The 13,966-nt window shown below is 41.0% G+C and overlaps 1 pseudogene; it reads left to right on the top strand.

Annotated features, from left to right (window-relative positions):
* Window positions 1-745: 745 nt before the first annotated feature.
* LOC139354968 (uncharacterized) lies at window positions 746-2,781 on the top strand (annotated as a pseudogene).
* The last annotated feature ends 11,185 nt before the right edge of the window (window positions 2,782-13,966 follow it).

The raw sequence follows: 13,966 nt of genomic DNA, 5'->3' as shown, positions 1-13,966 counted from the left end.
CATCACAAACCCACAGGAGCTGGACGAAACAGTATACAAATTCACAGGGGCATGCAACACTGCCTTCAAAGTGGCATGCCCCACAGAGAAACCAAGAGGAAGGAAAAAACCCCCCTGGTGGACCCAACAACTATCTATCCTCAGAACCAACTGCAGATGCCTGTTTAACAGAGCAAAGGCGGGAATTGAGGACACTAATTGGCTGAACTACAAGTATGAACTAGCCTCCTACAAAAAGGCCATTAGAAGAGCAAAACGAACGGCATGGCAGACCTTCTGCTCTGACATAGAAAAAACAACTGATGCCGCAAGGCTCAGGAAAATACTCTCTAAGACAGCCGCGCCTTTGGGCTATCTTCAAAAAGCAAATGGATCATGGTCAGACTCCAGTAAAGAGTCATTGGACCTGCTCTTAGACGCTCACTTCCCGGGGAGCCAACAAGCAGATCATCCTCCTGAAAGAGGAGCAGGAGAGGGAATCGAATTAGATCCACTCCTATCAGACCGCAACTTGAAATGGTCCATTCATAGTTTCAAACCATACAAATCGCCGGGACCGGACGGGATAACACCGGCTCACATCCAAAAAATCTTCCAATCCATCCTGGCGGTAGGAGAACTACCAACACCATGGCAAGAAACAAAGGTGGTTTTCATTCCCAAGGCAGGGAAAGCCACTCACACCACAGCAAAGGATTTTAGGCCAATAAGCCTAACATCATTCCTGCTTAAGAGCTTTGATAGAATGATAATCCTACACATAAGGGCCACCGTAGACCCGACACAAATATCAGAAGCACAACACGCTTACACCAAAGGTAAGTCAACCGAATCGGCGCTACACTTGGTGGTAAACAGCATCGAGAAATCACTCAACATCAAGGAATACACACTGATCGCCTTCCTGGATATAGAGGGAGCCTTCAATAACGTGCTTCCCATCGCTATAACAGAATCTCTCACAGAACTAGGCGTTGAGCCGCCAAGGGTGAGGCTAATCCATAAATTGCTGATAAGCAGAATGGTCACAGCCACACTATGGACCTCAACTCAGACTAGACTAGTGAACAAGGAGGTGTACTATCACCCCTCTTGTGGAATATCGCAGTAAATAAACTACTGCGGATTCTGGAGGGAGGAGGTTGTAAAGTCGTGGCATACGCAGACGACGTCGCCATCATCTTTAATGGAAAATATCCATAAACACTTTGCGATCTTATGACCGCTAAACTTAAAATACTATCGGAATGGACGATAGCGAACGGGCTCGGGGTAAATCCCTCGAAAACAGAACTTGTTCTATTTACAAATAGGTACAAAATTCCACAACTTAACCCACCCATTTTAAACAACTGTAATCTCTCCTTTAGCGATCACGCCAGGTACTTGGGGTTAGTACTAGATAAACGCCTCAAATGGGGCTTAAACAACCAAGAGAGAACCAAAAAAGCGACCATTGCACTTTACTCCTGTAAAAAAGCAATCGGGCTAAGATGGGGCATGTCCCCAAGAATAGTTAACTGGATATACACAGCGGTAGTCAAGCCAATCCTACTGTACGGAGTAACTCTGTGGTGGACCGCCTTACACAAACAATGCATACTGACTCCTCTAAACAAAGTACAGCGAATGGCGGCTTTGTGTATTAGTGGAGCCCTTCGAACCACCCCGAATGAATCGCTGAATGCGATCTTGAACCTCCCTAGCCTGGACTTAGCAGGCATGGAAAGGGCCAAATCGGCAGCTATTCGACTGAGGGACACAGGGCAGTGGAAAGCCCAATTTTATGGCCATGCTAAAATTTTTCAGCATGATAAATCGATTCCAAAAATCACGGATCTATGCAAATCTATTGAATATAGTCGCACACCCTTTGATGCCCTGATTCCTGATAGAGAGAAATGGGAACAGGACCGACCAGGCACGACGGACGCAATCTGTTTCTATACAGATGGCTCCAAATTAGAAGGACACGTCGGCGGAGGTGTATACTCCCAACAATTAGATATCAGGAAGTCATTCAGGCTCCCGGACCACTGTAGCGTCTTTCAGGCGGAGGTCCACGCTATAAAAGAAGCACTAACCTGTTTAAGGAACCTTAGCCTCCAGAGAGGACACCTAAACATATATAGTGACAGCCAAGCGGCTATTAAGTCGATCTACTCGACAAACACCAACTCCCGTACGATAGCAGACTGTCGCAGATCTCTCCACGAGATGGCAAATCAGTTTACTATCAGCCTAATATGGGTTCCGGGTCACCGGGACATCGTAGGCAACTGCATAGCGGACGAATTAGCCAGGCAGGGCACCACCAAGCCTCTCCTCCCAGGAGAGGAAAATGTCGGTATGCCCATGGCTACTTGCAAGCTAAACATAAAAAACCACTTCAACACACTAGCCAACACCCATTGGCAAAACGCACCACAGTGTCGCATCTCTCACCAGACATGGCCTGTGATAAGCAACAAAAAAACCTCGGAGTTACTCAAACTCAGCCGCACAGAGTGTGGCATGTTGATTCGAGCTCTTACAGGCCACTGGCTTGTTGGCGCACATGCCGGCAGGCTAAAAGCCCCGCAAAATGATTTCTGCAGAAGCTGTAGGGATGAGGAAGAAGTGGAAACGGTAGAACACCTTCCCTGCTTCTGCCCAGCCCTATGCAGACTCAGACTGAAACACTTAAGAAGCCCCTTCATCGACGATCTTACCGAAATATCGGAGATTAATCTCAAAAGCATAAGTGCCTTTATTAAATCTTCCGGGTGGAAGACATGCTGATCAGCTTAACACAGGCTGAAACTACTAGAAACGAGACCCTAGAGAAGGAAGAAACGAGATCATGCGGTATCACAACGGACCCATTGAGGTCTAAGTGTGTCGGACTATAGTCCAACAGCCGCCCTAACCTAACCTAGCCTATTGTAAACATATTTCATTTCATTAATAACTAAATATATATTACATATATTTTAAATATTTAATTTTCTGACTCCTCCCTCTGTAAGAAATATATGGGTTGTTAGCCCTCATTCCAAACTTATATTTTCGCTTGGTTGCCATAGATAGATGTAAAATAATTCTTACAATTTAATGTTTCTCAGATGTTGGATTATTCTTAAACCATTCATTTGTTCAGTCAGAAAAAAATTTTATAGGATCATTTAATATTGTTTTATTTTTGTAAACAAAGTTCATTTGATTCATAACTAAATATATATTATATATATTTTAAATATTTAATTTTCTGACGCCTCCCTCTGTAAGAAATAAATGGGTTGTTAACCTTCGTTCCAAACGTATATTTTCGCTTGGTTGCCATAGATAGATGTAAAATAATTCTTACAATTTAATGTTTCTCAGATGTTGGATTATTCTTAAACCATTCATTTGTTCAGTCAGAAAAAAATGTTATAGGATCATTTAATATTATTTTATTATTGTAAAAATATTTCATTTAATTCATAATTAAATATATATTATATATATTTTTAAATAATTAATTTTCTGACTCCTCCCTCTGTAAGAAATATATGGGTTGTTAACCTTCGGTCCAAACGCATATTTTCGCTTGGTTCCCATTGATAGATGTAAAATAGTTCTCACAATGTAATCTTTCTCAGATGTTGAATTATTTTTAAAGCATTCATTTGTTCCATCCCATTCCATTCCAACAAAAACACCTCTTAACGAGGTAAAAAGTAGTGGCGAAAGCGCTCCTAACAAAAATTTCCGATATCAACAATTGTGACGAAAAATGATATTACATTCGATAAAACAAATAAACTATATTAAATTTATGATTTGGGCCCGCAACAGTAAATATTTATTTACCTATATATTATTAAATTTTCTGCTGGAGCGTGCCGAATAAATAAATTTAATACAGTTTATTTATTTTATCGAATGTAATATCATTTTTCGTCACAATTGTTGATATCAGAAATTTTTGTTAAGAGCGCTTTCGCCACTACTTTTTACCTCGCTAAGAGGTGTTTTTGTTTGATATCAGAAGTTTTCTTTGCACAAGAGTTTAAGTACCTCAATACCATGACTATGAGTCGTCCCCATATGGCTTGGCTATTGAAAAACCAAACACATACTTTCATGTTCCACTTCGGCTTAACTTTATTCTAATAAGGTATAGGTTGTTTACACTCACATTTTTATAAGAATTAAACTTATAATATGAACATTAAACTTTTTAATAACAAGTTTTATCGCTTCAATTACCTATTTTAATAGCACAAGTTTGGAATCTAAAGGGTTGTACAGTTTCAGATTCGAAGAGAAATCTGTCGTTTCTTACATTTCCAGCTGAACTAGCGGGTTTTTCCAAAGTGGTAGAACAAATAGAGCAAGTTTAGCTTCATGCAAGTAAAGGACCCTAAAACCATAACATAATCTAACAAGAATATTGTTCATTAAATTGGTTTTTTTCTTGTTTATTCCAATAAGTATGAAATATTACGTATACGGAGCTGAAACCAGTTGCACTTTTTACCGCTTAATATCTTCCAAACGGTAATTTTTAGGGTAAAAAGTGTTACACATCAAAAGTTGAGGAATCTACAAGATATAAAATTTAAAAAGAAATCGTTCGACTCAATTTTGAGAAAATAGTCAAATTGTGGTTTTAAAAAATAACTTTTTATCGTAACTCTAAATTTATTATATTCATACAAGTTTACTATATAAAGTATAGCAAATTAAATTATCTTTTCAGAGATATATAGCACGTTTCTGTAGCATTAGTAGTTAAGCTACTATAAGCATTTTAAATCTGGCTTTTATTTTTGATTTTCCGCTAAACTAGCGGGTTTTTCCAAAAGTCGTAGAAATAACGTTTTCGTTTTCAAGCTACTTTATACACCCAAATCCCTAAAACTAAGATGGGATGCATACAAACCCACAAACAAAGGGACAAACAAATTCATTTTGGGAAGAAGAAGAAAATCTTGTTTTTTGAATTACTTTTGAACGGAACATCGGATTTCAACAAATGAGGTGTCATTCGACGCGTATTCTCAGTAAGAATAAAACTAGCTAAACAGCTTGGGGCTTTTATCCACCGTATCCAGCAGATCCAATTTTCTAAATTTATTCTTTTACACTTTCACCGCTTTATCTCCCAAACAAATCTATATTTCGAAAGTCTTGGTATGGTCTTAGTTAGTGCGATACCTTTCGATTGGTGTATCACTCGTTATGATCGGACCATAATTGCAGATTTTCAATTCTGCGGCTATATAGTAGTTGTCTTCGCACGCTCTCTTGCACGCTTCGCCACTACGTGTACTGCCGTCCACAGTGATTTCGAAAGCATCATTAGTTAGCATAGGAGCGTCTTTCAATTTAATTTCTGATTCAAGTTTATGATAGAGGTGTTGGGACCTGGTAATATCGGTTTTTGTTGTCAACTATTTTTCTAGTTCTAGTTTTCTAATTCTATTCTATTTGTATACTATTTGTATGAGTAAGTCATCACTGTCTAAAATTCTGAATAAGTTTAATAAACTCTTTAATTACAATACTGATTAGCTGGTTACTATATATTTAGTAGATGTATACAAGTTGTTTAGTATCTGGTTTCTATATGTTTAATAGATGTATACAAGTTGTTTACTAGATGTATACAAGTTGTTTACTAGCTGTTTAGTATCTGGTTACTATATATTTAGTAGATGTATACAATTTGTTTAGTATCTGCTTTCTATATGTTTAGTAGATGTATAGAAGTTGTTTACTAGATGTATACAAGTTGTTTACTAGCTGTTTAGTATCTGGTTTCTATATGTTTAGTAGATGTATACAAGTTGTTTACTAGCTGTTTAGTATCTGGTATATATATGTTTACTATTTGTTTACTTGACGTTTTTTAATTATTATTAGCTTGTTACTAGTTGCTTTTAACGTCTACGAGCTTATATAGTCTTTTGTTAAGAATGATCAAAAATTCTTGATCACTAGACGACTTTTGATGTGAAGTAAAAACTTACACTCTGATTTTCAATGTGTTTGCTATGTAAGTAAGAAAGAATGCAAAGCCAAAATATCTCAAGATTGATATATAAATCTTAGAGGAACATGTCCGATTATGTTGGGGGAAGATGTATCCTCTGATTGTAAAACTAATTAAGAAATAAATTGTTCACAAGTTGTCTAAAAGCTGTGTATAAGCTGTTTTGATAAACAATTTTTATTCATAATGACAGATATTAAGAATATATAATAATATCATCCACTTTAACTAGTATATTGTAAAAATAAAACAATTCCATTTGTCATGTTCTTTCATCTTATGTAGGTATAATAAATGTAATCTTAACTACGATAGCTAGCCTTACATCCCATAACTATAGTTATTAGCTACAATAAAATGTCTAGAAAGAACAAAATATATGAATGTCAAAAAACGATTTAAAACTAACTATAATTGGGAAAGTAATTGAAATCGCTCCGGCGTAATACAGTAAAAAACAAAAAACACTGTGATTATCCCATTTTCTATCACCATAACAAATGTGTGTACTCACACCTAAATGACCAATTGTATCCTTTGTCCAAAATGTCTGTGACTTTCACTTATAAATTTGTCACCGATAATTTAAGTCCCATTAAGCAAACCACCCATTGCTAACCATGCCATAACCCCAGAGTCAAGTTAGTTACCTACAATAAACACAGGTGGTGGTGTAAAGGATTGCTAGAATGCCTCGACGCAGGCGCAAAGGTCAAGGTAATGGAAAAAATTCATGAAATATTATCCCTTCAAAAAAGAGGTTGTTCGGAGCAGATCGCCAGCGCCTAGTCATGCGCGCATAGGTGTACGACGGCACCTGCAGCGCTCTCTGCTTATCTTTCGCCTTCTTTCTTATACCACTAAAGCTGTCGCTTATCTATTCAGCAACTACTTTGTAAGCCTGCATATGTCTATATGAAGATCTTGGAGCCAAGCTTTTTTCACATTCACAGTCCGTCTGCCGCTCCGAATAAACGCTATACATTTTAATATAACCTATTCGTGCGTTATTAACTATAAATATAAGGGTGGCATATTGGTTCTCTTCCCCACAAACATTTGGTGATCCCGACGTGATAGCAGTTTTAATCGGAGTCTGCAACTCGGTCTCGCGATTGTTTAATATAGTTTAAACAAACGCTTTGTTTCGCTGTCGTTATCGTGCATTCGGTCACAAACATACGAACATACATACATATGTGCATATAAAAGTGCACAGCCGGCCGTTTGATTTTTTGTACATTTTGCGCAGTGAAAAACACCAAAACTGTGATGTGCAAATAATTCTTAACAAAGTGAATCGCATTTAATCTTTGTTAATAGCGCATATTACATATATATATGTACATATAGCCATACATACATTCGTTTGCCAGTTACATAATCCGCTGTTGCTAGGCAGGCAATTTATCGGCAAGAACAACAACAACCAAGTTAAAGGTTCCGTTGCATCTCGGCGACGCTTGTTAAACTTCCCGTTTTCGCGGCAAAGGGTATACGGTGTTTTGTGCCTCTATTGCGGTCGGACATTTTATTTTACTTCATTTTCATTTCATTTTTTTTCTTTCTCGTGATTGAAAAATGTCTGATACGGAAAACTCGGTTCGGGCTCAAAATGAATCCACAAGTGACGTCGACTACTACCGAGTCAAAGCCCAATCTATTTTGGGGCAAATGAGCTCGATGAAATGCTATATAAACGCTGATGCGGTTAATCAGTTTGACGAAGCTGATTTGCTGGCGCGAATGGAATGGATCAATTCCTTACACCAGGCATTTGATTCTGCGCAGACATCGTTGGAAAGACTGGATTTTTCAGAGATCTCGAGCGACCATCGGATTGAATTTGCTGAAGTCTTCATGGATGTGAAGGCGAAACTAAGCCGAGGCTTGGCGGCTCATCGGAAGTCACAATTGCCGGCTTCAACCGCTGTAAATTCAACATATATTGACATCACTAATAATGCGGATCTTTCTTTTCGATCTAGAAAGCCTCGGTTGCCAAATTTGGAAATTGCTCGTTTTCATGGATCCTACTCTGAGTGGCCGGATTTTCTTGCGACTTTCACTACGGTCATCGGAAATGATGATGAGCTAAGCGACATTGAAAAATTACAATATTTGCGTTCGAGTTTGGGCGGCGTGGCTCTGAAAACCATACGCTCGCTCGAACCCTCGAATGCTAATTTTAAAAAGGCTATGAATTTGCTAGGGCACATGTTCAGGCAATATTCGGTTTAAAGGGTGTCGAGAAGGGATCTTCGAAGGGTCTTCGGGAGCTGAGCGATTGCATGAATTCGCATCTGCGAGCAATTCGAACCCTGGCCAATACGCAACAAATTTTGGATGGACTTTTAATTCACATCGTCACTCGGAAACTGGATCAGAGGACGCGGGAAAAATGGGAAGAGAATTTGTCAATCACTGAGCTGTCTACCTGGGATGCTATGGAGTCGTTTTTGGAAAAGAGGTGCAGGATGATGGAAAACTTGGATCAAGCCTTGGTAACTCAAACACCAAACCAGCAGGTGGGAAAAAACTTGCACAAATATAACCAAAATACACTTATTGCATCTGCTACTAACTCAAATCATTTGACATGCTTATTTTGCGATGCACGGGATCATTATTTTCCAAAGTGTTCTCGATTTTTAAATTTGAGTCCGAATCTTCGATATAGAGAAGCAAAGAAGTTGCACCTTTGCCTCAACTGTTTGCGCAAGGGGCATAGTTTTCAGCAATGCAAGTCGACTCACTGCAAGTATTGTCGCATGAAGCACCATTCATTATTACACATGAACTATGACCCATCCGCAACATCAACCTCATTTTCATCTCCATCATGCGACCCATCCTCGAGCTCTCAGCCATTACCATTTACTTCATCAGCATTAGTATCATGTTCGCATACATCATCGCATCCTGATCATCATTTACCAAGCGCTCCACCCAAAACTTTAAATATTTTGCCGATCGACTACGTGTTGCTTCCAACTGCTATTATCTACGTCAGAAATAGAATTGGAGCATTTATGCCTTGCCGAGCAATTTTAGATTCGGCCTCCAAGCTAAACTTCATAACCTCTCGCTTAGCCAGCCAACTAAACTTGAATCACAGAAGATCGCAATCATCGATTTCTGGGATAGGAGAATCTTCCATGATCTCTGATAAGGCTGTCGATATTCTTGTGCAATCACGGGATGCAAACTATCGTGCGGCATTCACAGCGGTTGTGACTCACAGTATTACTGATTATCAACCCCATTTCAATATAAATGCAACATCGTGGAGGATACCGCAAAACATTTCACTCGCTGACCCTAATTTCAATCAATCACAACGAATTGACCTTTTACTCGGCGCTGGGTTGTTTTTCGAAATAATTTCTATGGGACAAATTCATTTGGATAGGGCTTTGCCAACTCTTCAGAACACCAAGCTTGGTTGGGTAGTCTCTGGAGGGTTATCATCGAGCATGCCAACTCATAAATCGGTTTTACAAGCCAGCCAAGGACCCAGCTGAACATTCCGTGACGCACTTTCCGCCATTGTAAAGCGATTTCGGGAAATTGAGGACTTCACTTCGTCTAAGCCATCTTTATTGCCGGAAGACTTGCGTTGTGAGCAACTTTTTTTCTGAAAATTGCATTCGACTTGGAAACGGCCAATACTCTGTTCGTCTCTTGACCACTTCCGGATTCGAATCTTTAGGTGATTCTTATTGCTGGCTCATCGTCGTTTCAAGAGTTTGTAAGCTAAATTAGATAGAAACCCAGCTGTGAAGGCTCAGTATTCAGCATTTTTGAGGGAGTATATCGATCTAGGTCACATGTCTCTTGTAACTAAGGAACCGCCAGAAACACAATTTTTTTTGCCCCACCATTGCGTACATAAGCAGGAGAGCACGAGTACGAAGCTTCGTGTCGTTTTCGATGGATCTGCTTAATCAACTTCTGGTAGCTCTCTGAACGACTTACTTCTGGCAGGACCAACAATTCAACAAAAAATCTTCAATATACTGCTTCGCTTTTGATTTTTTTAAGTTGCCCTTTGTGGAGATATCTGCAAGATGTACCGTTGCGTGCGTGACTCGTACCCGGATGATTTCTTGCAGTGCATCGTTTGGAGAGAGAGCTCCAGGGAAGAGTTGAGTGTTTTTAAATTGAACACGGTGACTTATGGAACCAAGCCAGCTGCCTTCTTGGCCATAAGGGCCATGCATCAACTCTCTTACGATGAGGAGGAATCATTTCCTATTGGAGCACAAATTGTTCATAGAGATTTCTATGTGGATGATTTAATACCTGGTGGGGACTCAGTTGAGGAGGTGAGAGAAATTCGTCGTCAGGTGAAGGAACTACTGTCGCGAGGCCACTTTCCAATTCGCAAATGGTGTTCGAATGAGTCAGCAGCCCTAGAAGGAGAGTCTGAATGCGACAAGGAGCAGTTAATCAAATTTCACGATGGATCGGATGTCGCCAAGGCATTGGGGTTCATCTGGGATCCATCTTCTGATCAGCTCCTATTTCATTTTTCTCAACTGCCAACCAATCAACGACCCACTAAGCGGGTTGCATTGTCGACGATTGCCAAATTCTATGATCCACTCGGCTTAATAACTCCAATTATCACAAAATCTAAGATTTTTCTGCAATCTCTATGGAGTGCGAACGTGGATTGGGATGATGCACTGCCAGAGCCCATTCTTTCGTCATGAAGGGAGTTGACCTCACAGTTATCGGTCGTACAGAACTTAAAATTCCCACGATTCGTACTGCAACCAAGGGCTTCCGTTGAGTTCTGCGATGCATGACATGGATTCTGCGATGCTAGCATGTCAGCTTATGGAGCGTGTCTATACTTGCGATCGGAGACCAATGGAGAATCGAAAGTCCATCTGCTCTGTGCCAAGTCAAGGGTAGCTCCATTGAAGGCCTTAACAATTCCAAGATTAGAACTTTCCGCAGCGCTTTTATTGGCTGAGCTAATCGTAAACGCCAAGGAAGCCATAGATTTCGATTGCACCTTTCATTGCTGGTCGGACTCGTCCATTGTGTTGGCGTGGATTCGGCAACCTCCGAGGGAGTTTAACATTTTCGTATCAAACAGAATCGCGAAAATTCAGGAGATGACGAAAGACATGTCTTGGCATCACGTTCCTACAAACTTGATCCCGGCAGATGTCGTGTCGCGAGGATGTACCCCAAGAAAATTGTTGGAACATTCCCTTTGGGCTAACGGGCCTCCATTCCTTCTGCAAAGCTCGTCAAATTGGCCGTCCCTGCTAGACTCAGTAAAATATCTTCCAGAGCGCCGTTCTGTGGCTCTAATTGGGGCCGTTTGCATAGACAGTTCATCAAACTGCAAATTCCTCAACTCTTTCGATAAGTTGCAGCGCGTATTTGCATACATTTATCGGTTCATTTCAAATTGCAGAGCCAAATCTGCGCCGTTAAAAGGTCGACTTTCGGTGGAGGAGATCAACTCTGGAACTGTTCTTCTTCTGAGGAGCATCCAACAGGTTAACTTGGCGAAGGAGTATGGATCTCTTAGCCAGGGCAAGCCGTTTCCACAGAAAAGCAAGCTGGTTTCGCTTAGGCCTATACTCGGCTCCGAGGGGTTACTTCGCGTGGGTGGAAGGCTTCAGAACGCAAACTTGGACTACGATACGAGGCATCCGATACTGTTGCCCAAGGATCATCCAGTCACCAAGGCGGTCATCGTTTATTATCATGAGAAATATTTGAATGGAGGATCGCAGGCGCTGCTTGCCGCATTACGGCAAAGGTACTGGCCGATTGGAGGCCGCAAGTTTGTCGCCAGCGTTATCAACAAATGCGTCCGATGTTTCCGAATGAAGCCTGTTACTTGGGAGCACGTCATGGGTAGCCTTCAAGCAAATAGAGTGCAGCCTAATCCAGCTTTTCATACCACAGGAGTGGACTATTGTGGGTCATTCTATCATAAGGCAGAGGCCAGAAATAAGGCACCCCACAAGTGCTATATCGCCGTCTTTGTCTGTTTTTCCACGAAGGCTGCTCATTTGGAAGTGGTCCAGGATCTCACGACGGATTCTTTCATCGCAGCACTGAGGAGATTCATCAGCCCTAGAGGCAGTCCGCGTACCATTTGGAGCGACAATTCTACAAACTTTGTCGGTGCAAAGAGAGAGCTTGCCGAGCTGAAAGAGCCCTTTTTAAGCAAGCAGCACACAGCATCGATATCTTCCGTCTGTTTAGCTGATGGGATCGATTGGAAGTTCATCCCTCCGCGTGCACCGCACTTCGGTGGTTTATTGGAGGCTGCTGTGAAGTCAGCTAAATTTCACTTCTACAGAGTCGTCGGTGCATCCATCTTAGCCATCGATGAGTTAAGAACTCTTGCATATGAGATTTCTGCCATCCTTAACTCCCGTCCACTCTGTCCAATTTCAGAAAATGCTGAAAGCCTTGAGGTGCTAACACCGGCGCATTTCCTGAAGGGTTCCAGCTACACTAAGTTTCCTGAGCCTGTCATTACTCATCTCCGCGAAGACCGCCTCATCATATGGCAGCGGGTTACCCAGATGCAGCAACATTTCTGGAAAAGGTGGAGCAGCGAGTATTTGTCCCTCCTTCAAGAGAGGAGCAAGTGGCGCGTCGTAACGTCTAACATCAAGGTTGGACGCATAGTTTTGCTGAAGGAGGACAACGTTCCACCCTTGACATGGCAGCTTGGATGCATCCAGGAAGTCATACCCGGCGGGGACGGAGTCATCAGAGTAGCTATGGTCCGCACAGCTACGGGTCTGATCAAGAGAGCCGTCGCCAAGCTAGCCGTTCTGCCCATCGATTCCGAGATAGTTGGAACCTTACCTCTTCCAACGGGGGGAGTATGTTCGGAGCAGATCGCCAGCGCCTAGTCATGCGCGCATAGGTGTACGACGGCACCTGCAGCGCTCTCTGCTTATCTTTCGACTTCTTTCTTATACCACTAAAGCTGTCGCTTATCTATTCAGCAACTACTTTGTAAGCCTGCATATGTCTATATGAAGATCTTGGAGCAAAGCTTTTTTCACATTCACAGTCCGTCTGCCGCTCCGAATAAACGCTATACATTTTAATATAACCTATTCGTGCGTTATTAATTATAAATATAAGGGTGGCATATTTGTTGTCTTCCCCACAAACCGAGGTCATAAAAAATATAATAAGGAAAGTATTTATTATTTGCGAACCATTTATAACTGTTACCAGCAACACAAATAGAAGTAATTGAAATCGCTCCGCCGTAATGCAGTAAAAACAAAAAAACCATATCCTTTGTCCAAAATGTCTGTGACTTTCACTTATAAATTTGTCACCGATAATTTAAATCCCATTAAGCAAACAACCCATTGCTAACCATGCCATAACCCCAGAGTCAAGTTGGTTACCTACAACAAACACAGGTGGTGGTGCCAAGGAAATGGAAAAAATTCATGGAATATTATCCCTTCATAAAAAAGGTAATAAAAAGTATAATAAGGAAAGTATTTTTTATTTGCGAACCATTAATAACTGTTACCTACAACACAAATAGTTATGTTACAAGGGTTTCCGAAAAAGTCCACAGCGAAGGTGCAAAAGTAAGCACAAACAATAAAAAATCCTTGGAAGATTGGAAAAACAAAATTTTAAATTTAAGTGGAGTAGCACTCTCAAAACTAATACAAGGGTTAGTCATAAATTTCTTGCCAGCACTAAGAGTATTTAAAGAGCTGTTTGCTGCTTGATAACCCAGGCAGAACACCAGAAGACATCACAGCAGAAGGATGCCCGAAATTCGCCTGAGCGAGCAAAGGCGCGAGTGAGCCGCGAAAGGAGAGCCCTACCCTACAGAAGCATGGGCGCGCCAACAGCCGGAAGCGCTGCAGGAAGAAGCAGAGCAACAGTATTGGGAGGAACTCCCACTAATAGACGCGC

This window comes from Drosophila suzukii, unplaced genomic scaffold, assembly GCF_043229965.1.
Source record: "Drosophila suzukii unplaced genomic scaffold, CBGP_Dsuzu_IsoJpt1.0 scf_5, whole genome shotgun sequence".
NCBI lineage: Eukaryota > Metazoa > Arthropoda > Insecta > Diptera > Drosophilidae > Drosophila > Drosophila suzukii.
This window is presented reverse-complemented; position numbering and strand designations above follow the sequence as displayed.